A 27,903-nucleotide genomic window follows, 5' to 3' on the forward strand; every position below is an offset into this window, starting at 1 on the left:
ATCTCCATATAGCAAAGACTTAATAAGATGCACCACACGTGCACTAGAAGCAAACAAAAAAGTATTAACTGAAGTATCGTTTCTATATAAAGTTGAACGAATGTTGTTATTGAGAACATACATCAATGTATCTAAATAATGAACCTTATTCCTCTGAATATGAAACACAAAAGACAAAACAAAATAATTAGTTTGAAGAACTTGCATAAAATTAACAAATGCTTCCTGAGGACCCTTAATAATAAAAGACAAATCATCTATGTAGTGTTTACAAAAACCAACATAATCTGCAAAATATGGATCCTCATATAAAAAATTTTCTTCAGACCTGTACAAAGAGTAATTATCAGAACTGGGTACAAATGTGGCCCTCACTTCCATACCTCTATACTGTTTATAAAATGTCCATCAAAAAATAAACTATTATTTAAAGCAAAACTAATCAAATCCAATATACATTGTTCATAGGCAGGTACTAGGCTATCGGCCCGAGGGCCAAAGTATGCCTAGCCAACAGTATATTGGCTTTCGCCACCCATGTGGTGTTAAATTCCTGCCCCTCTATCGAACAGAGCCCCAGATATGATCCCAGGGGTGAATTTCCTATCACCCATCCACTTATCAAGGTTTTTCTTGAAGAGTGCTAATGATGAGATGGGAATTTTGTTCCAGAGCATGGGAAGCTTCTGGGACAAGAATCTATCCCTCCAGCATGTCCTATTTATTGTTGTGGTGAGGTTTAGGTCCCTAAATCGTGTAGCTCAGGGAGATTGGATTTCTTTAGGTGGAGCATGTCCATCAATTCCGGGTTTGACATAGCTTTGTATGTCAGACAGAGGTCTCCTTGGAGTAAGCAGTATGTGACCGAGTAGAGTTGGAGTTTCTTGAGGTGGTCGTCATAGGGAAACTGTCTGAGGTCAGCAATCCTCTTGGTGAGGTACTTTTGGGGCCTCTCCAGTTGTTGTAGGTGTCTTGTGAGGTACATCCCAAATGGGGCATTGTATTCAATGAGGGGTCTGACAAATGATGAGTAGAGGGGGACGATGACTTCCTTTTTTCTAGATGTGAACCCTTTTGTGATTAGGTGGGCTATGTAGAAAGATTTTCTGACCACTGTGGCAATGTGGTTATCAAAGGAGAGGTTGCTATCCACTTGGGTCCCAAGGTCTCTTATAACACTTTCTGTGTTAAGTGAACTTCCCCCTATTTCGTAATTCATGGGTACCGTGTTTTTACCAAAGGGGATAACAATGCACTTTTTGGCATTTAGCTTGAGGCCATGATTTTGGCACCAGGTCATTTGCGAACTTGGTTAGCCATAGACCCTTGGTGTTCACTTGCACTTTGGAGAAGTATATACCCAACAGGTGAGGTCCCAAGACTGAACCCTGGGGCACTCCACTTGTCACTGGTTTGGAGTCAGATCTGGAATCTGCAACTCTCACCATGTGGGTTCTGTCCATGAGCCATTTGGCCATCCAGCTCATGATGTAAGGGTTTATGTTAGGTTGATGACTTTAGCTATGATTCCTGAATGGGGGATAGTGTCGAAGGCATAAGCGAGATCCAGATAGGCTATGTGGACCACCTTGCCCTTGTCTATGGCCTTGGTAACTGTTTCAAAAAAGCCTACCAGGTTTAGGAGACATGATCTACCATAAACAAATTCGAATTGGGTAGCATCCAAGGTTTGGAGGTTACCAGTGTCTTTGTTTATGAGTTCCATGATGATGCGCTCCATGGCCTTGCAGACCAGGCTTGTCAGGCTAATAGGTCGATAGTTCCCGGGGTCTGTGGTGGCTCCTCCTTTGTGGAGTGGGGTAACCATTACTGTGCGTCATTCAGTGGCCACATAGCCTGTAGTGAGGCTGTGATTGAACATGGAGTTTAGGTGGGGGGCTAGTTAATTTTGGAGTTCGTGTAAGATGCAGCCTGGGATGTTGTCTGGTCCCACGGATGCTGTGTTTTTGGCTTTAGAGAGTGCCACTTTTACTTGTGTGTTTGTGACTGATGGGCTCTACAATCATCTGGTATAGTTATAGGCCCTTTGGGGGGTGAGGGGGGAGTAAAGTTTGCACTGAATCTATATGCCAAGATGTTGGCAATATCAGTTGGCTCTGTATATTTTGTGCCATTCTGTTGTAACTTGGTGCAGATCTGGGTGTTGCCATGGAGATTCTTGACATAGCTAAAGAATGCCTTGTGGTTGTCTTTGGAATCCGTGGCAACTTTTCTTTCAAAATTAGCTTTGGAGGATTTTATGAGAGATCTTAGTTTCTTACTAAGGCCCGTCAGTGAGTTCCTCAATTCTTGGGTTTTTACTCTCTTTTGAAACAGTTTCTTTCTTCTGTTGTAGAGTTTGTTAATGGCAGGGGACCACCAGATCGGCTTCCTTTTTCTGGAGGATATCGTCTTGGTTTTGTTAGGGATAGCACGCTCCATACACTCATGCAGGTGCTTGTAGAGTGCATTTGTGAATGATTCAGCAGTCGTGACTATATTGATTTTGTTATCCATCTGCAGGGGCATCGCAAAGTTAGCCACCTCAGTTTTGAGTCGCGTGAAGTTCGCTTTGGAAAAATTTTTTACGGTGGTTTCCTTGTGTGGGGTGGGGTCAGGATGTGGATATCTAGGGTGATTAGTTTATGGTCTGTAACCCATTAATATTGGACAAACAGTGAGCAATAGCTTTCAAACCAAATCCATGATCAATTGACGTACATAAACAACTAACATCTACCAAAACACATTTTTTTATTACGACACTTTTCTAATCTCACTTAAAAAGTGTTGAGTGTCTCTAATAGATGAAGATAGTTGCATCACATAGGGTTTAAATATCCAAAATCTTACCATTTCTCTCCAATTGACCCTCCCACCTGGGAGACAATCGATCTACCTGGGGGATTGTTCATACTTTTATGTATTTTAGGTAGTGCAAAAAATAAAGGAATATGAGGATTAATTATGACTAAAATATCACCAAGTTTTCCAGACAATATACCCTTTTCAACTAAACCTTCTACTAACAAAGTAATCCCATTCTGAATTTCATGTAATGGATTACTGTACAACATCTGGTACTCTAAAACGTAATTTAACAATTTGTAACACATTAAAATTCATCCTGCATTACTACTAAGTCCCCCCCTTTATAAGCAGGTTTAACCACAACTGATGTGTTATTTTACTAATGTTTAGGCAGCCTGCTCCTCCTTTGTTAGATTAAAATTAACTACATATCTGGAACATTTATTAACATATGAAATTACACCATTCTTAACAATATTATTAAAAACTAAAGCTGCCTTATTAATAAAGGGGGAACAAACTTCTTTTGACTTTTAACATTTAAAAATCTAGCAATATCATCTAACCAGGTTTCATTAACATGTGCATTATTGCCTTGAATAAAAAATAATGTTTAAGTTGCAACTTATCTAATAGCAACCAAAGATCCAACAAAATCTCAGAAAGAAAACCTTAGCAGTAGGAATGAACTTCAGTCCCTTATTTAATACACTTTTAATGTGACAATCAGTTTGCACATCCCAGATACAACAGCAGAACAAACTTCTAGTTCACAGGCTTCGCCATTCTCCTTTGTTATAATTATACCCCTTACAAAAATATCCTCACTTCTTCTTTGTCCTTGCCCCTTCATCCTGATACTTAATCCCAGTATCCATGTTTCCAGAATAACTCGTCACTCTATCATTCTTATTTTCACCAATTCTGCTTCACAAAAATATATTGCCGACCCTGTCCACCCTTTCAAGTATATCACGATTTTCTAATCATCTGGTAACCACCACAAACCCCAACTTTATTATCCTGCTGCAATTGCACTGACATCATCTCAAGAAAGTCCATTCCCATGGAAACCAAATAGTTTCCTCAAATCTCTTCTTATCCCACTGTAACTTCCGTTTCTTATGTGTTAACTCCTCCTCAAAAACTCTAATGTCCACAAACACATTTTTACTTTGCTTATCCAATTGTGCACTGAAACCATCTAATAAAATAGGCTTTGAGTCAAACAGACTGTTAATGTTGGCATTTAACAGCTCTGTATGATGCTTATTATATTACACCAGCACACTAATAAAGTCCAAAGAACATTTTAAGAGTGATCTGCTACCAATGGCTCTTAAGATCGGCAAACTCAGCCCCAAAAGAAATAGATGGTTTGACAGTCACCTTAAGAACTTTAGGAATGATTTCATGCAACAAATACTGTTTAACAACAGGGCATTGGTAGTATACTTCACTTTTTTTCTGTATGTTATACCTCAAGTTCGATACAAAATCTTCCATTAAACAATGTTCATTATAAGCATATACAACCATTCCACTTCCACTCCACATATTTCCACCATTAACTGCTCCCGAATCAAATGCCATGCTCAGATGCTGCATCCGCTTGTTAATATAGGAGCTCCACATCTTATTCACCAGCAAATGAGTGGAAAAAATTAAAATTAAGATCAAACTCCACCAATTCCAATAAACTTCAAATGACTGTTTCATTATTACGTCAAAATAATAAAATAAACATTGAGACATTACTTCCTTTGACACATGGAACTAAAACATCACTTCATTTCTCAAAACAAGAAACAGTCAGACAATAAACCAGCACCTTGGCTTACGCCTTCTACGTTCATAAAACATTTAAAGTACCAACCGTATTACATATACCTAGTGAATTAAACTTAATCACATCATTAATGCTACAATTACTCAATTATTTCAGACTAAGAAACTAGAAGTATTGTTTTGGTCAGAAGGATATGGCTACAGTCCCTTTCACTTTGTCACTGATACCCTCATTGCCACCAGTATGACCATTACCTAAGTCAGCACATCATGGGCCCATGTGACATCTACTGTAACTCCATGTTGTAAGGGCCCCTGGGACATCTAACTCCATGTTGTAAGGGCCCCTGTGACATCTACTGTAATTCCATGTTGTAAGGACCCCTGGGACATCTAATGATGCCAAGAATGATGCCACAATACACAGACAAAATGATCAGCTTTAATAATTGGCTTAATTACTGGTGTCATTCTAAGGGGATCCAATGTCTGTCTGCCTGGGATGACATGCTTGACAAGCCACGCTGCTTCGCAAGGGACGGCTTGCACCTGTCACCCCTGGGCTTCTGGACATTGGCAAAGGCTCTTGCCACCCCCATAGTGCTTTTTTTAGGCAAGGCTCAAATGATAAACCTACCGCCCTAGAAAACAAAAATGGAGAAAAACTAAGGGTAATACTGCTCAATGCCAGAAGTCTAAACCTTAAGATGCACACTCTCGAAGCCCTCCTCAGTATGGAGAACATCGATGTCTGTGCTGTGACTGAAACCTGGTCCCAGGCTCCTGAGAGCACCCCAGCACTATCAGGTTATACCTCATATCATGCGTTTCAGCCCCAAAATCCGGACCGAACCACAAAAGGAGGGGGAGTATCCATATTCATAAAGGATACCCACACCTCCAGGTTAGTAGCAACGCACGAAGCATCGGAGACCATCCAGGTGCAATTAACCATAGGTAAAACTGCCCTACAGTTTGTAGCATGCTACAGACCACCTTCTCAAACTCAGGAAACCCACACAGCCTTCCTGAAGACACTGGAGAGTATGAATGTCTCTCCAAACACCATCATATTGGGTGACTTCAACTACCCAAACATAGACTGGGAACATTACTCAAGCCCCAACACCCTATCCCAAAGGTTCCTGGAGTTCATAAACTCAGATGCTATGGAACAACTAGTCACCATTCCCACAAGAGGAGAAAATATACTAGACCTGATCATCACAAACATGGGGACAAAATGCTCCACACCGGAAGTATATCCCTCATTGGTGAGATCAGACCATAAATTAATCTCATTGGAGATCCACATCCCGCCCCCACCCCCAGCAAAAAAGACCACAGTGAAGAACTTCTCAAAAGCAAACTTCACACTTCTTAAGACTGGAGTGGTATCCTTCAAGGCCCCGAGCCAGTGGAAACCACAACCCACGCTGCTGAAACCCTTACAAATGCCTTCTACGAGCACCTCCAGAAATGTATGGATCAAGCAATCCCTAATAAAATCAAGACCCTTTCCACCAAAGGCAGGCACCCGGTCTGGTGGACCCCAGCCATAAACAAACTCTACAACAAGAGGAGAAAGCTACCACATGACAGAGCAAAATCCCTAAAAGGGAAGGCATCTCTGATCAATACTAGCAAAAAACTATGATCACTCATAAAATCATCCAAGGCCAACTTTGAGAGAAAAATCTCTAATGACACAAAAGACAATCATAAGGCCTTCTTTAGCTATGTTAGAAACCTGGGTGGAAACTCCCAGATATGCTCAGAATTAGTCCAAAATGATAAAAAAATCACTGAACCCACAGACATTGCCAACACACTGGCAGACAGGTTCAGTGCAAATTTCTCCTCCCTCCCCAAAAGGAGAAATATCTATCTCACCAGAGTCTAGCCTCCCAAACATCTCAGATGCCCAGGTGAGAGCTGCTCTCTCTAAAGCAAAAAACACAGCATCAATGGGACCGGACAGTGTCCCCAGCTGTGTGCTACATGAACTCAATGAGGAACTAAACCCACACATAAGGCTGCTGTTTAATCTTAGCCTTACTACAGGATACGTACCCAAAGAATGGCATACGGCAACTGTGGTCCCACTCCACAAAGGTGGTGCTTCTACGGACCATGGAAATTACCGCCCCATAAGCTTGATGAGCCTTGTCTGCAAAGCTATGGAGAGGATCATAATGGAACTCATAAATAAAGACATTGGGGACCTACAGACACTGGATCCTACACAATTTGGCTTTGTCAAGGGCAGATCCTGCCTCTTGAACTTGGTCGACTTTTTTGAAACAGTCACTAAGGCCATTGATGAGGGTAAGGCAGTTCACACAGCCTACCTTGACCTAGCAAAAGCGTTCGACACAATACCCCACTCGGGCATCATAGAAAAGCTCACCAGCTTAGATGTAAACCCATATGTCACAAGATGGCTTGCAAACTGGCTCAAGGACAGAACACACAGGGTTAGAGTTGCTGGTGCCATGTCAGACTCTAAGCCGGTCATGGCGGTGTCCCACAGGGCTCAGTCCTGGGCCCCCTCTTGTTCAGCATTTATTTTTCTGAAGTGCAGGCAAACATAGGGGGATTGTGGCTGACAGAATTTGCAGATGACTGCAAACTGGGCACCATAATTGACACTCCATCAGACACAGACATCCTCCAGAGAGATCTCATAGAAATGGATAACTGGTGCCAGAGCCATGGCCTTAAGCTAAATGCCAAAGAATGTATAGTCATACCCTTTGGGAAAAACAAGGTAACCCCTAATTAACACATAGGTGGTAATCCATTAAACACGGAAGAAGTTATCAGGGACCTGGGGATCCAAGTTGACAGTAACCTCTCTTTTGACACTCACATTGCCAAAGTGGTTAGGAAGACCTTCTACATTGCCCACCTGATCATGAAAGGATTCACATCCAGATCAGGAGAGGTCATTGTACCCCTGTACTCTTCACTTATCAGACCAATGATTGAGTACAATGCCCCATTCGGAATGTACCTTACCCGACACCTGCAGCAGTTGGAAAGACCCCAAAAGTTCCTCACCAAAAGGATAAAGGCTCAAACATATGTCATATGATGCCCGACTGAAGAAACTCCAGCTCTATTCAGTCGCATACCGTCTGCTCAGAGGTGATCTGTGCCTGACATACAAGGCCATGTCCAACCCGGAATTAATGGACATGCTCCACCTCAAAAAATCCAAATCCACCAGAGCCACGAGAGCAAGAGACTTAAACGTCAACACGGATATAAATAGGACATGCTGGAGGGACAGATTCATCACCCAGAGACTCCCTACACTATGGAACAGAATCCAAGTCCATGTGAGGCAGAGCCCCTCACTGACTCTGCTCAAGAGAAATCTTGACGAGTGGATGGGAGATCGTAGGTTTACCCCGGGAATCATCTCTGTGTCACTGCTGGACAGAGGCACAGCAAACTAATGGGTATAGTATTCTCATCCTAAGGGGTGGTGAAAGCCACACACACACTCTGGCTAGGCTTATAAATGCCCTAGGGCAGATAGCCTAGTATGAACCTATGAATCTATGAACTCCATGTTGTAAGGGTCCCTGGGACATCTAACTCCATGTTGTAAGGGAACCTGTAGAAGGGCTAACCAGGCCTTCTGGGACTGTTCACCTACTCACCAATAAATGACGTAGTCCTACCACAAGGAAAATCACATTATCTTATTCTTACTGTATGGACGTACAATGTTACTAAGACACAGAACTACATGGAATTCGGTCTCACATCTGTGGTAGGCAAGATCTTTCGTGGTGTTTTTCATACAGAAGAAAAAATGATCAACCTGATAAAAAATTTGCCTTTAAAGCTGCCACCAATGTGCTGTTACCATATAGTATTCTTGTCAAACAGCATGAAATTTTATGTAATGTTTGTTATGATAAACTGAATAAACACAGACCAACTAATGGAATATAACATAGGGACAATCAAATATAACTGATCATAGGTTAGTACTAAGTTAACTGCTCTTGTGAGCCATTTTAAACCTAGCCAGTTATCCCTTGTGAGACTCAAACCCTGCATCTTGTGTTTGTAAAGCAAACACCTTAACCATTAGACCACCCTCAAAACCCTCATCAGAGATGGGATAACAGGTTTCCTGGGTTTCATTCACTCAGGAACACTAGAGGGAGAGTACAGAGGGTCTGTGCCATCTTTGTAAACACCAAAACATACAAAACCCAGATAAAAAAGGTTATCCAGCTGTTAGAAACTGTACTTTCAGTCAGCTATCTTGCACTGCAAATTAAAAAAAAAAGATAAACCTGATATGGTCCTTTATATTCCTGTGCTAGCTTTCTGCTATACAACACAGAAAAAGACTATGTTGTCTAGAATGGGTCAAAAACTGTCATATGAGTTACACCAGAAAAGGTTTTTGTGAGCAGTGCCTTCTGCTGGACTGGATATGCCAAGTGGGATCTCATCAAAACTGCAGAGCTGCACAACCCAATGGGACAATGCAGAACACCTAACATGTGTGGTGTTGTTCAGCTGGAACACAAAATATCAAAGCAATATACCACTGACTGCTATCTCATAACTATAGGGATGGAGTAGATGCACACAGGGGCTACTAACTCTTTGCTTTATCCTGTCTAACCACTGCCTGACAATAAGCAACACCAAATATAATGCTGGGCCGCAACCCAATGACATTATGCCCAGGAAAAATAGGTGACCTCACTTTTCTGTCAATGGTCTAGCTGCATGGACTACAGATTACAATTTCACCCACATGTAGACACATACTAGAGCTATACAGATTACAGGTCCATTCACATGTAGGCACACACTACAGCTCTACAGATTAAAGATCCACCTGCATGTGGACATACTGCAGCTCTACAGATAAAGGTTCCACCACTTGGACAAGCTATTGATCTAAAGGATACTAGTCCACCCACTCATGATAATATCACACAGGTATGATTACACCTGGAATTGCTAAATCCACAAATTATTACTATACTCACACCTGGAAACGTCACACCTTTACAGATCATTACACACCTCTTAGAGATTAACACCCTTCTCACACCTACAGGTACTACCACTCTACGTTCACCGGCCCATCCATGAGCAGAGCTACTACTGCTCTGTACATATTCAACCCACATGAATTACAGATCATCATTCTAATCACATATGGGGCTACTACACTGGAATATAGTGGGTTGTCCACACAACAGATAATATCAGTTTGTATATCATACTGGTCTGCACACTTTGAAAATACTATGAATTAAGCAGAGAAGGCATGATATGGTACATAAGATATGTCAGGGAGGTATGATGGTGTCATCCTTCTGCAAAAATACTTTTTCCACTTGATGCTTGTGGACCCATGGAAATGGCTACCAGAATGCATGGTATGTATTTAACCAAAGGCCAGACTTCAGAATCTTATTGTCTTTTTCTGCCATTGAGCAACTATATAGTAATCTTTAGATAACTGATAATCCCCCGCCTGGAGATAATTACACTCTGTAGATCACAAGTCGATTCATACCTAGAGATATCAGTGATCTGGAAAGTATTTTTTTGTTTAACCAGTACACCTGGTGATGTTACCTTACTGCCAGTACACCTGATGATGTTATCTTACTGGCAGTACACCTGGTGATGTTACCTTATTGCCAGTACACCTGATGATGTTACCTTACTGCCAGTACACCTGGTGATGTTACCTTACTGCCAGTACACCTGGTGATATTACCTCACTGCCAGTACACCTGGTGATATTACCTTACTGCCAGTACACCTGGTGATGTTACCTTACTGCCGGTACACCTGGTGATATTACCTTACTGCACAGTACACCTGGTGATATTACCTTACTTCCAGTACACTTGGTGATATTACCTTACTGCCGGTACACCTGGTGATGTTACCTTACTGCCGGTACACCTGGTGATGTTACCTTACTGCCAGTATACCTGGTGATATTACCTCACTGCCCGTACACCTGGTGATATTACCTCACTGACGGTACACCTGGTGATATTACCTTACTGCTGGTACACCTGGTGATATTACCTTACTGCACAGTACACCTGGTGATATTACCTTACTTCCAGTACACTTGGTGATATTACCTTACTGCCGGTACACCTGGTGATGTTACCTTACTGCCGGTACACCTGGTGATGTTACCTTACTGCCAGTATACCTGGTGATATTACCTCACTGCCCGTACACCTGGTGATATTACCTTACTGCCGGTACACCTGATGATGTTACCTTACTGCCGGTACACCTGGTGATATTACCTTACTGCACAGTACACCTGGTGATATTACCTCACTGCCGGTACACCTGGTGATATTACCTTACTGCTGGTACACCTGGTGATATTACCTTACTGCACATCTCTTTTGTAACCACACCTGAATATCACTAGTGTTCTACATGTCACTTTGTCTGGAAGTGCTACTTCTTTGCAAAGCTATCAAGAGCACAAGCTACCACTCCCTGATTCCTCACATGTGAAAATGCTACAAGTCCCTCGTCTGCTCAGTGTTAGGGACACTTCCTTTTATTGACGTTTACTCCTTCCAGACCTGAAGATGCTAATCCTGTACATACTCCACCTCAGCTAGAGTGCTGTTCTTAGTTCTGACTGCCCATCTGAAAAACGATGTTAGGCCCCTTGAGCAAGTGCAGACATTTTCAACAAATACATGTGTCCAGTTTACCAGACAGACATAAGCTTTACTCCCTAAACATGTAGTCACAGCAGGAAGATATGGGATACAGGTCGCATGTTAACCTTTCTACCTATATTACTGATGAGGACTTGCTCATGAAACTCTTTCCACCAACCCGGAAATGGACTCATAAAGTAGTACACAGTGCAACACAGAGGAAAGCTAAATGCATTTAGCCAGATGGAGACAGTGGGATAACAGTCAGGTCTGATGTCACTCACCACACGGCCTCAAACTTTGATTCAACTGGGATTCCTTCTGTATGAAGCTTGCATGCTCTTCACATGTTCGTGTGGGTTAATACTGGGCTCTCTGGTTTACTGTTTTACTCCAATCAGCTGCTAGCAGGTAGAGTAGCAATGCTATCCTGTCCTCATTGTGTGTGTGTGTGTGTGTGTGTGTGTGTGTGTGTGTGTGTGTGTGTGTGTGTGTGTGTGTGTGTGTACATACCTGTAAGTTTACAGTATGAGACATTGTCAATGCATCAAACTAGCACTCCATCTCGGGGTGGTTCCTGCCTGGCTCCGTTTACTTGCCAGGACAGGCTTTGCACCAGATGACCATGAACTAGTTAAAATGCATCATGTTTGGGTGATTTGCCCATGAGATGCCCTCTTTCTGGTCTAGTCCAAGTAACATCTGTTGAAGTATTCAGGTGGACCTGGGATACCATAACACATAAACAAGATTAGGGCTCTCCTTCCTTGTTCTTATCCCCCTACCTGGCTCCAGTGTTCCTTCAATCCTCTGAGACGGTCTCTTCATCCACCTTTGTTTCCTTACCTTACAGTGTAAGCTATTTATTTATTTGTTTATTTATTTGTCTGTAAACTGAGTAAATGAGCTAATCCAAACAAAAAATCAAAACAAACTCAAAAACTTAGAAAAAAGGCGAAAATGAAACCAATAAAACCAAAAGGAGCCGGCAACTATAACAAGACTGTTTAATTAGCGCTTTCGGTAAAGCAAATACTTTACCTTCTTCAGATAAAAAACAAGTCAATTAAGGTTGTTTATATATTCTTACAAAAGTTAATCAACCAATTAGTTAACCACTTAATTAACAAACTACTATCATGTTCACAATCATAAATAAAAGAAACAGCGTACATGCACTCAATATTGCATTCATAATGGTAAAAAGCCAAAATGTTTTAAATAACAGCTCCAGGAAAACTCAACTAGATGCAATATCTGTCAAATAAACTCAAATATCAAAAGTAAATATAAAAAGGAAAAATATATACACAAAAAAAAATTAATAAATATATTACAGAAAACAAAAGAAACAATGGAAAATAGAAAATATCTACAAATATACAATTTAGACTCATTATTAAAATGCAAGATGTGCAAAATCTATATATCCATAAAATGGTATATGTACGTAAACACAACCCTAGAAAATGTAATACATATACAACAGAAATAAATGCATTTCATCGTCTCAAAGTTAGCCATTTGAGCACACATTTAATGGATATCTGTTCACTGACACCAGGGAATGCATAGGCAGTTGTCCTAATCTGCCACATTAGCTCATCGATTTCCAAGAGGAGTTGCCACGGGCCACCTCTTAAGTCACAACATCTACGATGTAAAACTACAAATTTAAAACAGTGATCTGGGTACTCAAATATGTGTTTCGCCAAGGCGTTGTTCATATCCTTTTTAATAATAGCATAATTATGCTCATACACAAGCTGTTTTAGTTTTCTTTCAGTTTTGCCTATATAAAATGCAGTACATTGATCACATATAGCGGCATAGATCACGCCTTTAGATTCACAATTGAATCTACCCCTGATGTCATACAATTTATCGTTAATCATAACCTCTTTTTTAACCAAAATACTTTTACATTGTACTCATGCCCCACACTTAGACATGCCCTGGGGACCTAAAACCCATGGTTTTCTCCTTTTTTCAAGTAATGCTTTAAGGATAAGGTTTCTTCTGTAGGTAATCATACAATAATAATGCCTATAACATTAGCTTTTTATGTACTTTTTCAGTAGATTATGCCTCTATTAGGCATATATTGAATAAAAATTGGGGGGGTATTTACTGAGGACCCAACTCTGTGTGGTAAACTGGGTTTGCAACCTAAGATTCCCTCATGGACTCATTTCAGCCAAAACTTGAACAAAAACATAGCACTAAATGCATAGCTGTATCTCTTTGTATACTCTTTGTATACTCCTGGCATAATTGCTACAACAGAAACCTGACTTAAATCACACATAAAAGAAGACATACTGCCTCCTGGCTATGACAGTATTCATAATAACAATATTAGTAAAAGAGCTGGTGGTGTAGCTGTTGTATACACAAAAACTTTTAAGCTTGCTGCGTACCTCATACAAATAAAAAAAAAAAACATTAACAGCACTGAAGTCCTAGTAGCTATGCTTAAATTAACTCCATAAATCAACATATAAAATAACTTTGCATGTACTTCCTATTGCTGACAAATCAGCTTCTGAAGACACAGTATCAAAGATAACTGCAAACATTTTATTTGAAACAATAATCCTAGGTAACCTTGATATGGATTGGCCAAGTGTACTCACAAACCTATTCTCCCTGCTATCAGTCTACATATGTTAGCACAGTTAATACACGTGTCAATGTACCTTGATATGGATTGGCCAAGTGTACTCACAAACCTATTCTCCCTGCTATCAGTCTATATATGTTAGCAAAGTTAATACACGTTTCAATGTACCTTGATATGGATTGGTTAAGTGTACTCACAAACCTATTCTCCCTGCTATCAGTCTATATATGTTAGCAAAGTTAATACACGTGTCAATGTACCTTGATATGGATTGGCTAAGTGTACTCACAAACCTATTAACCCTGCCATCAGTCTATATATGTTAGCACAGTTAATACACGTGTCAATGTACCTTGATATGGATTGGCCAAGTGTACTCACAAAGCTATTCTCCCTGCTATCAGTCTATATATGTTAGCACAGTTCATACACGTGTCAATGTACCTTGATATGGATTGGCCAAGTGTACTCACAAACCTATTCTCCCTGCTATCAGTCTATATATGTTAGCACAGTTAATACACGTGTCAATGTACCTTGATATGGATTGGCCAAGTGTACTCACAAAGCTATTCTCCCTGCTATCAGTCTATATATGTTAGCACAGTTAATACACGTGTCAATGTACCTTGATATGGATTGGCCAAGTGTACTCACAAACCTATTCTCCCTGCTAGCAGTCTATATATGTTTGCACAGTTAATACACGTGTCAATGTACCTTGATATGGATTGGCCAAGTGTACTCACAAAGCTATTCTCCCTGCTATCAGTCTATATATGTTAGCACAGTTAATACACGTGTCAATGTAGACAGATAGAGCTAGTGGAACAGAAAGCATTTTGGGCTGCATACTAACAGTGGACCCTGACAATTTCCCATTTAGGAATTATGCATGGCACTATTAGTGAAACATCCAATATAAAATTGTCAGAAATACAACCAAATATATATTGTAAACATGTTAAATTAATAAATATTTTCTTAAAAAAGAAAGAAAAAAAGAAGTACAACAACAAAAAACTTCAAAACCATTCTTGTCTATCCTTAAGCATGTGAACTGGGAACCATTAAAAACTCTGTTTTTACATGACAAGGCAACAGACTTGAACAAAAATTTCCTTTTCAGGTTAAACTCTCTAGTACCTCAGCATAATAAAAAAATCAAACTAAATCCTGCACCATGGCTTACACCAGATATAAAAAGCTAAAGCATGAAAAAGCTAGCTTATAGAAAAAAACAACAAACAATTGGCAATAATATCAGCACTAGAAAATCTAACTAAGAATACCACCCTAAAAGCTAAGCAAAACTACTACACTACTCTACAGCAAACTGCTACAAAACTCCAAAAATTCTACATCACTCTACAGCAAACCACTATAAAACTCCAAAACTTCTACGGTACTCTACAGCAAACCGCTACAAAACTCCAAAAATTCTACACTACTCTACAACAAACCGCTACAAAACTCCAAAAATTCTATGGTACTCTACAGCAAACCACTACAAAACTCCAAATATTCTACGGTACTCTACAGCAAACCACTACAAAACTCCAAAAATTCTACACTACTCTACAGCAAACCGCTACAAAACTCCAAAAATTCTACAGTACTCTACAGCAAACTGCTACAATACTCCAAAAATTCTACATCACTCTACAGCAAACCACTATAAAACTCCAAAAATTCTACATCACTCTACAGCAGACCACTATAAAACTCCAAAAATTCTACGCCACTCTACAGGAAACAACTATAAAACTCCAAAACAGTTTTGGTCAATAGTCAATAAACTTAACCTGGTTAGAAGTCACAGCCCTTCACTTTCACAGGTAAAATAAACTGTAACATAGAACATGGATTTAACTCATATGATATCAGTGTGGCAAACTCCTTTAATAAACCCAAGGCATCCAACATATTAGTAAGACACATGGACACTGATACTATTACCTTCTCACTTATCACAACTTCTACCCCATAATAACAAAAAAAGATATTTGAAACTTAAACCCACCTATCCTACAACTGATAACCTACCAGTAAAATATCTGAAAACAGCTTGCAGGAGCCATTGCATACTCAGTATCTGAAGTCAAACTATCTCCAAGAACTCCCCATATTATGTAAACAATCCTATATTACTGCTATACATAAAAGTGGGAAATCATCTGAACTAACAAACTGCAGAACAGGCTGCAGAGATATACTAAAGCAGATCTGACATTTGGTATAAAATATATTTGGACACCAACAATTACTTGGACAGAACTACCAGATGAAAAGACATATACAGACTTAGTTTAAAATTTCTGTATATAAAATGCTCAAATGACATAAGAGTAGAGACATGCAAGACTTGTAATGACAGAGAAGTACAAGGAATAGAATCTGAGAAGACAACCCAATAATTCTGGAGATATGCCTTCATCTTTTTGTTTAAGGATTGGATAGGATAAGCTTTATGTCTGTATAGATACTGTAAATTGTATGGTAATTATGAGAACATGCTTCAGATATACCCAGCGTTTCTTAAATAAATGTTATTTGGAATACTGTTTAATAAAGTTCAATTATGATTAAAAATAATTCTAGAATTGAGTTAGCATAAAATATAAAACAATTGGGAGTAAAAGCAGATGGCAGGTTAAGAACCGTCAGTCTACCCAACATGTGGTTCAGAGGACTAACCATAAACTAAGAGTTCAGTATGAAGTAAAACCATTTCTAACAAAATATGCAAGTAAGAATAAAACTTGGACTCATCTTCTCTCTAGTCTCCTGTATGCCTCATCTGTTTTCACTAACCTATACTCCCCTCAGCTAACGAAACTGATGCAGTCTTATAATAAAGTTGCAAAGTTTGCAGGTAACCACATTAACTTAACAAAGCACTGTATAGCACTTCACTCAACTACCTGGAGCTGTCTAATCTATTAGCCTTTTCTCATATTAAGACTACCCACAATATCCTCTATACCCAAGACAGATTCCCTGCCATCAGAGTTATTAAACTGGGACCCCCCCCTTTCTAGAAAACTACACTCACTAAATCAACACCTGCTACTCACTCAAAAATCTAAAAATCAGAATAGTGACTGTCTGTACCCTGTGTATGCTGCTAAATAGTGGAACTTGGTCCCAGCAGACGTCAGAAATATCTTATCTCTTTGGTGACGCATCTCTCAAGCAAATGGTCCTGTACTTGTATCAACCCCATGACCGAGACTCACTTTTATTCAAAATCTTATCCCATTGATAAGTTACTATCTCAATGAAATCATACCAATCAAAATAGCAGTCCTGCCCTTTTATTATCCATATTACTAATTCCCCACATCATACAGTCAAATCATCAAATATCCCTAAATTATGAAATCTTTAGTATAGTAGTCTCATGGTTACAGGTCTCAAGTGAAACTAACTGGCTGGATAAAATATTCATATACCTAATTTGCTGTCTGTCTGCTAATATTACAGTGGGTGTATGAACATACACTGTAAAATAATGTCAAATGTTCTCTTGACGTTTGAGTTATAAGTGCTGTTTAGATTACGTTCTATAGGTCTGTCTGAGTTTAACATGCTGTTAATACTATATAATATATGGTGTCACCTGTTAAATAATATAATTATAAGCAATACTAACTTTTTTTACTGTTAGCACATTCAAATGTATGTAATATGGAGTTTTTCCTCTCAGGGCTCTGCAGAAAAGAGGGTCTGTCTTGTTAGACTTTTCCAGGTAAGAAAAGTCAAATAAATAAATAAATTCATGCATGCAATATGTAGCCATTCTTTTTAATAAATCAGCCACTGGTGGCAGGGACCTCGAGTACCAGTAGGAAAGCTAAGCAGACACAAGGATAACTAGCAAACTCCAGACAGAGTTTCCTTAACCTCTTCACTTTTTTTCTGTTTAGTTACAGTAAACTACTACTGTTTGTGCTCCCCTCTGATGAAATACTCTAATGTTTCCCTTCCCTTTCATACCTCTCCCCTGTATTCAACACCTCCATCCCCTTTATAGTACAGTTGTGTACACTTACCATAAATGTAGATGTTCGAGTGTATTCACTGTTGCAGTCATTACATTTGGGTAATCCTGCTGGCAGGTTGCCCTCAGTCAACCTGAATTCCAAAGTCTTGGGTCCTGCGTCGGCTGCTGTCACCCCTTCCCTGATGTCAGGTTGTCAGGGGTATAAAAGATGTGGCCAACGCCATTTTCTTTAGTTTTTCTTACCCCAGATGTCAGGTGCCCCCTAAAAGGGTAGCCAAAATTTATATACATATAAATACATGCACCAATATAAACTTTACCTTCATCTCCAAGCAAATACACCACATAGGTTGTATAAATCAGAGAAGGAAAGATAGGTTCCATCAGAAGAAAGGGGGATGGCGGGTGGGTAACCTGGACTGCAACAGTGAATACACTCGAACATCTACATTTATGGTAAGTGTACACAACTGTACTATGTTCTTCGTGTTTCACTGTTGCAGCCATTACATTTGGGTAGAGTCCCAAAGCTATGGTTGGGAGGCTGGAACTAAACAGCATTAAGGGCAGCTATAAGGCCCTGCAGAACTGCAGTGGCAAAGCCTGTCCTGGATTTAGAGTAGAGTGGCAGATGATAGTGCTTTGTAAATGTGAGCACTGAACTCCAAGTAGCAACCTCTAAAATGTCCTTGGTTGGTACTCCCCTGAGGAAGGCTGCTGAAGTGGCTGCAGCTCTGGTTGAGTGTGGCCTAATGCCCTTAGGCACTGGCTTGCCATGGTGTAAGTAGCAGAAATGAATGCAGTGGCCTATCCACTTTGAAATAGTCTGCTTTGTGATAGCCTTTCCTTGTGATCCTGCAGCATATGTCACTAGTAATTGCTCTGTCTTTCAGAAAACTTTGGTTCTGTCCAAGTAGAATCTAAGCTGTCTGTGTACATCCAAAGAATGCAGAATTCTCTCCCCCTTGTTCTGTGGATTTGGATAAAAAGTTGGCAGATGAATAGTTTGGTTAAGAGCCACACTGGACACCACCTTAGGCATAAATGTTGGGTTTGTCCTCAGAGAGACTCTGTCTGGATAAAAAATGATGAAAGGTTCCACAGCCATGAGTGCCTGAAGCTCTGAAACTCATCTCTGTTTTCCAAGATAAAAACTTTATATCAGCCATTGCTGCTTGCTCAAAAAGTGGCAGAGTGAGTTTTTCCAGGACATAGTTGAGGTCCCATGCAGGCATTGGTAATCTTCTTGGAGGCCTTATGTTTTTGGCTCCTCTTGAGGTACTGTTTTAGTAAGGGATGAGAAAAGATTGGTGGCTCTGTATTGTAATGAGCCAAAATGGCAAAGGCATGAATTTTAATAGATGAAAAGGATAGACCTTTGTCCAGCATCTCAGTTAAGTATTGCAAAATCTGAGGAATATTTGGCACAGCTGTATCAGTTCCTTGTGCCTGGTTCCAAGCACAAAATCTCTTACATTTTCCAGCATAAGATTTTCTAGTACTAGGCCTTCTGGCCTCCAAAATGACATCCATCACAGCTTTACTGAGAGGTGTGTTTTGTATGACTACATTATTTGCCATGCTACCAGGTTTAAAGTCCTGAGTTGGCTATGCAGGATCTGATTGTTTTGCTGGGACAGTATATGTGGTATCTGAGGTAAGATCCAAGCTGGGCATTGAGACAAGCTCCTTAGTATTGGATACCAGTACTGGTGGGGCCAGTCTGGTGCAATTAGTATTATCCTTGTCTTCTCCTGTCTGACCTTTGGGAGTATCTTGGGGAGGAGAGGCAGAGGGGGAAATGCGTATACTGAAAGGTGTTTCCAGCTGAAAGATAGGGTGTCCACTTTCCATGCTTGTCTGTGATAAGTTCTTTTGCAGAATCATTTTAGGTGGTAGTTGTGAGGGGAGGCAAATAGATCTTTCTCCGGGCATCCTCATTTCCTTGTCATCATGCTGAAGACTTGTGGATTCAGCTGCCACTCATGGAGATCCATGAGGTTTCTGCTTAGTTCATCTGCCAGAGTATTTTTCCTTCCTGGCAGGAATTGTGACTGCAGATGTACTTGGTAAGTCAATGCTGTGTCCCACAAAGTCATGGCTAGTCTGCAAAGAGGGTGAGAATGATTGTCCCCCTGCTTGTTTATATACCACATTACCATGGTGTTGTCTGACTTTATCAGTAGTTGTCCCGGATGAAGTAGGTCCTTGAAGGCTGTCAGGGCATTTTGAACTGCTGGCATCCCTTTTTGATTGATATGCAGATGCATTTGGTTTGAGGTCCATGCACCCTGAATACATCTTCCTGCCATGTGGCCACCCCAGGCATAATCTGATGCATCTGTTGTTAGTGTTTTCCTGGCTGGGGGTAATGTGAATGGCAGGGAAAGAGAGTAATGATTGTTTCCAGGCTGTGGCAATGTTGAGTCCAAACACTTTTTAGGTACCACTGAAGTTTCCTCATATGCAGTCTTGCATATGGAATTAGTAGGATGCACGATGCCATGAAGCCCAAAGCCTGCAGAATGTTTCTTGCAGATAACTGGGCCTTTGTTGCCAGCATTTTGAAATAGGTAGTCAGTTGCCTTTGTTTGTCTGGTGTGAGATAAGCCATCTGGGCAGTTGTATTTAAGCTTGCCCCCAGGCATATTATCTCTTGAGAGGGTACTAGTTTTGATTTCTTTTTGTTGACTGTGTACCCTAGGCATGTTAGAAGTCTTTTCACAAATGCCAGATGCTGTAGAAGAATGTCCTTGTTCTCTGCTTGAATTAGACAGTCGTCCAAGTAAGGATATATTTGTATTCCTCTTCGTCTGCAGAATGCAATTACTGGTGCCAGGCACTTTGTAAAGACCCTGGGCGCAGTAGATAAGCCAAAGGGCAGTGCAGTGAATTGGTAATGCATTGAGCCAGCCTTGAATCTGAGGTATCTTCTGCATGTTTGTCTGATTGGGACATGCAGGTATGCCTCTTTTAGGTCTAAAGTCACAAGCCAAGTGTTCTTGCCCAGCATGGGCAGAAGCTGCTGCAAGGTCAACATCTTGAATTTTGGAATATCCAGGAATGTGTTCAAAATAGATAGGTCCAGTATTGGCCTCCAGGCCTTGTCCTTTCTGGGTACCAAGAACAGTCTTAAGTAAAATCCTTGCCCCTGCTCTTGCTCTGGTATGAGTTGAATGGCCCCCATGTCCATGAGGGATGAGACTTGTTTTTGTGCCTCTGCCCATTGATTTTTTGGCAGATCTGGCCAGCCGTTTGCTTTTGGCAGGGTATGAAAATGGAACTTGCAGCCTTGTGACACGATATTTAAGACCCACTTGTCCTGGGTTATAATGTGCCAACTTTGAGAAAAAAAGTGCTACTTTTCCCCCTAAGGGGGCTGCCAGGAGATAGGTGCTTGGTGCAGGCAGGGGGAAGTCATTGGACTGTTTCCTGAATGGTTGTGATTTGTCTTCTCCACCTTTGGAGGTAAGAGCCCCCCATTGTTTTGAGCAGAATGAACCTTGCTGGGATCTGCCTCTAGGGCTTCCAGGTCTGCCCCTTTGAGGTCTGTCTGACACAGGAAAGGACCAATTCTTTGTTGGCCAGTGTCTACTAAACCTAGGTGGCTGTACTTGTATAAAATCTTTGACCGTTTGCATAGATTTAGCTTTGTCCTCCATTTTCTTTAACACCTCTTCTGCCTTAACACCAAACAAAGTATCATGCTGTAAAGGTGCATCTAATAATTTAACTTTAACATGATCAGGCAGATTTTGTTCCTTTAACCAAGCATGCCTCCTAATTACAGAACCTGTAACTGCGGCCCTGCAGGAGGCCTCTAAAGAATCAAAACCACATTGCAAAGTATGCTTTCCAACTTGTTCAGCTGCATGCAATAAATCCTGCATTTACTTGTTTTCTGCACATTCAGAATTTAACAACATTTTCTGTTTACGCAATTCCATGACATGTTGCTGATATTTGGGCATACGAAACTGACAGTTTAAGGCCCTTATAGCCAAGGTAGCAGATGTGTAAACCTTTTTTTCCCCATCTATCCAGTGCCCTAGAATCCCTGTCAGAGGGGGTAGGGTTTTTTGCAGTGGAAGCCTTAACTCCTTTGGGACCTTGAGAAACAGTTTCTGGGTCTGCAGCAGGGTTTTTAAAAAGGAATTTATGTGAGTCAGTAACCCTGTAATATCTATCAGGCTTAACAGGAGCTGGAGGTAAGGAGCCAGGGGTAAGACTAGACTCCGAAAACACATCATCTACAATGTCTAACACAGGTGGGCTGGCTAGTGGCTTGTGTTGAGGTAGTAACAGGAAATCCCTGAGCCTCTTTTTAGATTCTGAAAAATCTTGGCTGTCCCAGTGGAAATGCTCCCTCATGGTATGTAAGGTTTCCCCAAAAGAATAGTCCTCTGGAGGAGAAGCTGAAGGTATGGATTCTTCAGCATCAGAATCCTCATGGGGGGAGGAGAATATTCCTGATCAGAAGAGAAATCAGAAGAAATGGAAACCTGATCTGAAGATTCGTAGTCAGTCTCTTGCCTAGGCCTCTTATCAGAAGGGGGATGGGAACCCCTGATCAAGGTAATCAAGTCTTTAGCCATTTTGAGCATCTGCTTTTTGGGCATGGAGGCCTGTCCACATGGCTCTTGAGTTTGCTTCTTTGTCTTTGAAGGTGCTTTAGTCTTTGCTTTTGAAGTTGGTTTAATGTATAGATGTTTAGGTCTGAATACACCCTCAGAAGCTGGTGCCTGCTCAGCGGCTCCAGACCCATCTGAAGGAATAGCGTCCGAGGCTCCAATACCTTGAGTTTCCAGTGGCATAGCCAACTCCACGTGGGAGTCGGTAGCGGCCTGCGACTCTAAAGTAGCGGGCATCAGGGGCTGTGAAAGCACCTCACTGAGAACCGGCGAATGGCTTAGGAGAAGCTTCGTCGTCGGTTTTGGGCCTTGGTTGTCTATCTTTTTCTTTTTCTTTGCGTTTTTTTGTGAACTCCGGTAGTCGGATGGCTCTCCGACAACATTTCTGGATAATTAAACCTGCGTCCAAAATAGTTTAATGCAAAATCATACCGACGCTTAATAGTGCGTTGGTTAAATCTAGCACAAAACCGACAACCTGAAACGTTATGGTCAGGGCGTAGGCAAGGAATACAGTAAGAATGAATGTCCTTATGAGGTATTTGCTTCCCACAAGAAATACAATTATTAACTTTTTCTGACATCGGTCTGGAGCAAGAAAAAAGTTTCCCCAATGGGGTACTTAGCTTTATAGAAGACTTTGGATCTAAAACTCGAACTCGAAAATCTCAGGAGTCGGCCGACCGGCACTTGCGAACTGCTTCTGCTTTGGGCACCGCGCGGCAAGAAAGACTAAAGAAAATGGCATCGGCCGCATCTTTTATACCCCTGACAACCTGACGTCGGGGAGGGGGCGACAGTGGCCAATGCAGGACCTGGGACTTTGGAATTCAGGCCGGCTGAAGGCAACCTGCCAGCAGGATTACCCAAATGTAATGACTGCAACAGTGAAACACGAAGAGCATCAATACTTTCATTATTCACATTCACTTAAAGGACAACTGCACCCACAGACTCAAAAAACATGTTTATTTCATCATGGTTTGGTGTTCCTACATTTTAACACCACTCTGGGACTATTTAGAGCTTTTTAGATATTTTTAAACACAATTTCTGACTCTGACCACATCGGGTCTGGCATCTTGAAATAATTCTGACTGTTTAGTCTGCCTCTACGTATCCCAGAATGCATTGTTTGTCTCCAAAAAATTGCTTCAGCTCTACTACGTTTTCCCTAAAGCTCCTGTCAGTGCACTGATTTTACAGGCATTCACTGCTGTGTTATAGTCACTTACTGTTGGTTAAAATTTTATCCTTTTTCAATGACTACTTCAAACACAAGCAGTGCAAATACTACAGAACAGAATTGAAAAGTGCATTTTATTGCTCTTTCTTCTTAGAAATGCTAACTTGATTTCTTTTGTGAAGGCTGAAATCTAGTTCTTCAAGGTATCACCCCTCCCCCTTCACACCTACCTTCCCTACCTGTCAAAGACCTAAGGGTAATTTGACCCATTATCTGCATGTGATTGACAGCTCACAGCAGGTGACCAGACTAATGTACTGTTTTCTTGTCAGCCTTTCCTTCCTTACAGTGGGAGACTTTTTGTTGCATTCCTCCTGTCAAATTTAGAACCAAGCTCCATAGCAGTGGGAATAATCACTGTTTTGCAAAGCATCAAACTCCCACTTATTTTTCCTTCCTGTTTGGTTAAATAGCTAACAAATGATGCACTATAAACATGAAATATTTCACAGACTTGCATGACAGCACCCACATGCTTTTTTTAAATGGTAATTTAAGAAAATTACGGTATTGCATACTTCTTGTAATCTGATGTAGTGTTGTTGATTAATTGTGACAGACATCTGCTTCTTATGTAAAAACATGCAATTAATGTCTACGCATGGTCATTGCAAATTTATGCTCTTAGTTTTTGCAGCTGTTACTGTGCTTCTGCCTGTACTTTGTCACATATCGGTAGGGCATTTCAGAAAAGTGAGATTATAGTTTTGACATTTTTGATAGGTTAAGAGTGGGCTGGGCAAGGCAGCTCTGACATCACAATGTGGGAGGTCCACTGGCTCTTCTATACAGCATGCAAATCAGGTGATGATTATATCACTTTGGGGGAGGAAATGTCCCGGTAGCTAGAGCAAGAGCTCTGGCAGATGTGACATCATAATTTCAGAGCCAGCTAGAGGTTTTTCAACTTGGTTTTCAAAGTGAAAGTAAAACAGTACAGAAAGGTAGGAAGCCTAACAGGGAAAACAGTTGAGTGGATTAGTTTTTAAAGCTGCATGGGTGATTTTTCAAGGCTATATCAGTAAACAGGGACTAAAAGAGACAGCAGGTTGAGCAATCTGCTTTAATATTCCATTGTCCTTTAAAGCGTTTTATTCAAGTCATCAGCTGTATAAACAGCACTGCTCAGTGGTTGAAGATACCCTCACAGCAATCACTTCCCTGTAAATATGCATTGTTTTCATGTAGCATCTGAAACAGTTCTTTTTTGTGATACCTACATCTGTATATAAAGTTTATATTCCAATGTTTTTATTATTTTACTTTCATTCACTGATTAACATCACAGAACAGGCAATATTTTATTTTCTTCTTCCAAACTGCCAACATTAATTCACTCAATTTCTTGCATTACTTCTTCAGTTGTAGTCTGTCATTCTGACTACATTAACTTGGAAATTATACCACTGATTATGTAAGCACTTGCATCTCTCGTGTTTCTAGAAGGGAGAGTCAGAAAGTAATTATTTCACATGAAGCGGTTTGAAAGTCAAATAAGGGGAAAAAACACTGATAGGGGACCCAAACCAGTCTTGTAGCTTGATTTGTTTTAAGGTGAGTTTCTGTTTTAGTGGGAGGAGATCATATCAAGTATTTGCTGCATCTTTTGCATCTCATCGGTGAAGTAGTTGCTATGGTAACATTTGGAAATTATCATACTTTATATTCTTATAATTCTGTGCCTCTCATTATTTTAAGTTATTCATTTGTTAAGCAGTCAGACTAAATAGTCCATCCTGGCTCCATTTTAGCTATGACCCCCAGTCAAGGGTAAATGCAAAATATATGAAAAGTTTAGAATAGTCAGTAAACCTGCATTCTTTTGAGTGGTAGGAATGATTACACTACATGAGAAAATCATGTAAGTATAAGTATAACATGCATAGTTCTACAAGACTGTGATTATAAGTTTATACAATATATTATTTCTTCATTTTATACATTTGGTAGTCATGTTAGCCTACTGGACACAAGTGTCCCTTTTCAGGGGTGATGTAGGAGCACCGCTTGGTTAAGTGACTTACTCAGAGTCACACAGTAGGCAAACAGAGGTGGTGCGAATCCAACAGTATATCTTAGGCACATGAAGTAACTAATTAACAGAGCAGGGTCCTAATCCTCTGCACTAAGTGCCAAACTCCATTAAAATAAATTGACACTTCTGGACCCTCTTGCATTTCAACAGTTACAAAAATGTACTTACCTTCAGGTCAAACAACTTCCTGTAAGAATGTGTTCATTATGCAAGCCTCATAAAGTAAGGTTTTTAGTTAAACAAAACAGAGTAGTCACTACAGATACTTTGATGTTTTTACCAAGACACAATAAACACTGCAGGTGATAATCCTACAGTGCAGTGGTATCTGATGACCATAGGTACACATGTTGGTGATCCTTTCCTGGGATGTTGTCAACCTCAGAAACATTTCCAAAATTATAGGCAAAGTAAAAAAAAAATAGAACAAATAAAAGCAATATTGTAAAAGTGTATGAAACAAGTAGAAAATGTTCCAGTTTGGGTGACCTTAACAGCTTTGCATGTTACCCAAATGAAATGGCAGATAGACTTCCAATCATTCAATGCAGCAAAAGAATAAACCATGGTATGGGCTGTTCCACCTGTTATAACATACATTGTACTAATATCTGTGTTGTAGGGAGAGTCAGGCCTCATGGGTATTCCACCTCCTATAAAATACATTGTACTAAGATCTGGTGTACGGACAGTCAGGCCTCATGGCTATTTCACCTGTTATAACATACATTGTACTAATATCTGCGGTGTAGGGGAAGTCAGGCCTCATGGCTATTCCACCTGTTATAACATACATTGTACTGATACCTGCAGTGTAGGGAGAGTCAAGCCTCATGGCTATTCTGCCTGTTACAACATACATTGTACTAATATCTGTGGTGTAGGGACAGTCAGGCCTCATGGCTATTCCACCTGTTACAGCATACAATGTACTAATATCTGTGGTGCAGGGAAAGTTGGACCTCATGGCTATTCCACCTGTTATAAAAGAATAGTTGTGTAAGAACTTACCATAACCTTAGATGTCCTTCTCTTCCATGTTGCAGTATTCATAACAGTGGGGGGTTGCTGCCTGCAGCATCACCGTCTGGCCAGAATACCAAAGTCTTTGTTCCAGGTGGGTGCATGTGACATCCCTTACCAGGGCCATAAACCGACATTGGGAATAAAAGTGACGTCTGCACGCACCCTCATCAGAATGTTTTGCCGCATACAGTAGAGCTCCTGTGGGTTTAAGGGAGAGTCTTGCTTGGAGACCCTTAGACTTACATGTAGGCCAGGCCCAGGGAAGTAGGTTGGCTGTGCTGAGAGTGGAGACTGGGTAGAGGAATGACTATGTGTTCACAGGTAGGCCATGGTGTGATAGTTAGGAGAGAAACAGGGGGTAGGTGGGTGGGACTGAATACTGCAACATGGAAGAGAAGGACATCTAAGGTTATTGTAAGTTCTTATACAACTACTCTATGTCCTTGTATTCTCACGTTGGAGTATTCATAACAGTAGGGAGAGTACCTGAGCTTTAGGTATGAACCTAGGTGGAGGAGTGGTTTCCGTGGTCAACCAGGCCTTGGAGAACTGACCTGGCAAAAGCTGCTCTTGCTCTGGAGGCCATGTCCAGCTTGTAGTGCTTGATGAAGGTGTGGACCAAGGTCTAAGTGGCTGCTTCTAAAATGGAGAAGTCAATGCCTTTGAAAAAAGCAGAAGAGGAGGCAGCTGCCCTGGTAGAGTGAGGTTTAACATGGCCCTGCAAGGTTTTCCATGATCGGAGTAGCACAAGGTAATGGATTTAGAGATCCATGAGGAAATGGTCTATTTGGAGACGGCCTTCCCTAGGGCTCTGGGATGGAAGCAGATGAATAATTGGTCAGATTTTCTAATAGATTTGGTTTTGTCCAAGTAGTACCTGAGTTGTCTGTGTACATCCAAGGAATGAAGAGTCCTCTCAGAGGAATTTTGTGGATGAAGGTAGAAAACTAGTAGGTTAATGGTTTGAGTTAATGAAAGTTCATTAACTACACTGGGCATGAAGGAAGGGTTGGTCCTGAGAGCAACTCTGTCCTTG

At 40.7% G+C, this 27,903-nt stretch overlaps 1 protein-coding gene across 5 annotated transcripts in view; it reads right to left on the minus strand.

Annotated features, from left to right (window-relative positions):
• The window catches only part of RGS19 (regulator of G protein signaling 19), an 895,116-nt gene that overhangs the window by 150,639 nt on the left and 716,574 nt on the right, over positions 1-27,903 (minus strand). The window lies entirely within an intron of this gene.

Source organism: Protopterus annectens, chromosome 12.part0 (genome assembly GCF_019279795.1).
Source record: "Protopterus annectens isolate FY-2018-M chromosome 12.part0, PAN1.0, whole genome shotgun sequence".
Lineage (NCBI taxonomy): Eukaryota > Metazoa > Chordata > Ceratodontiformes > Protopteridae > Protopterus > Protopterus annectens.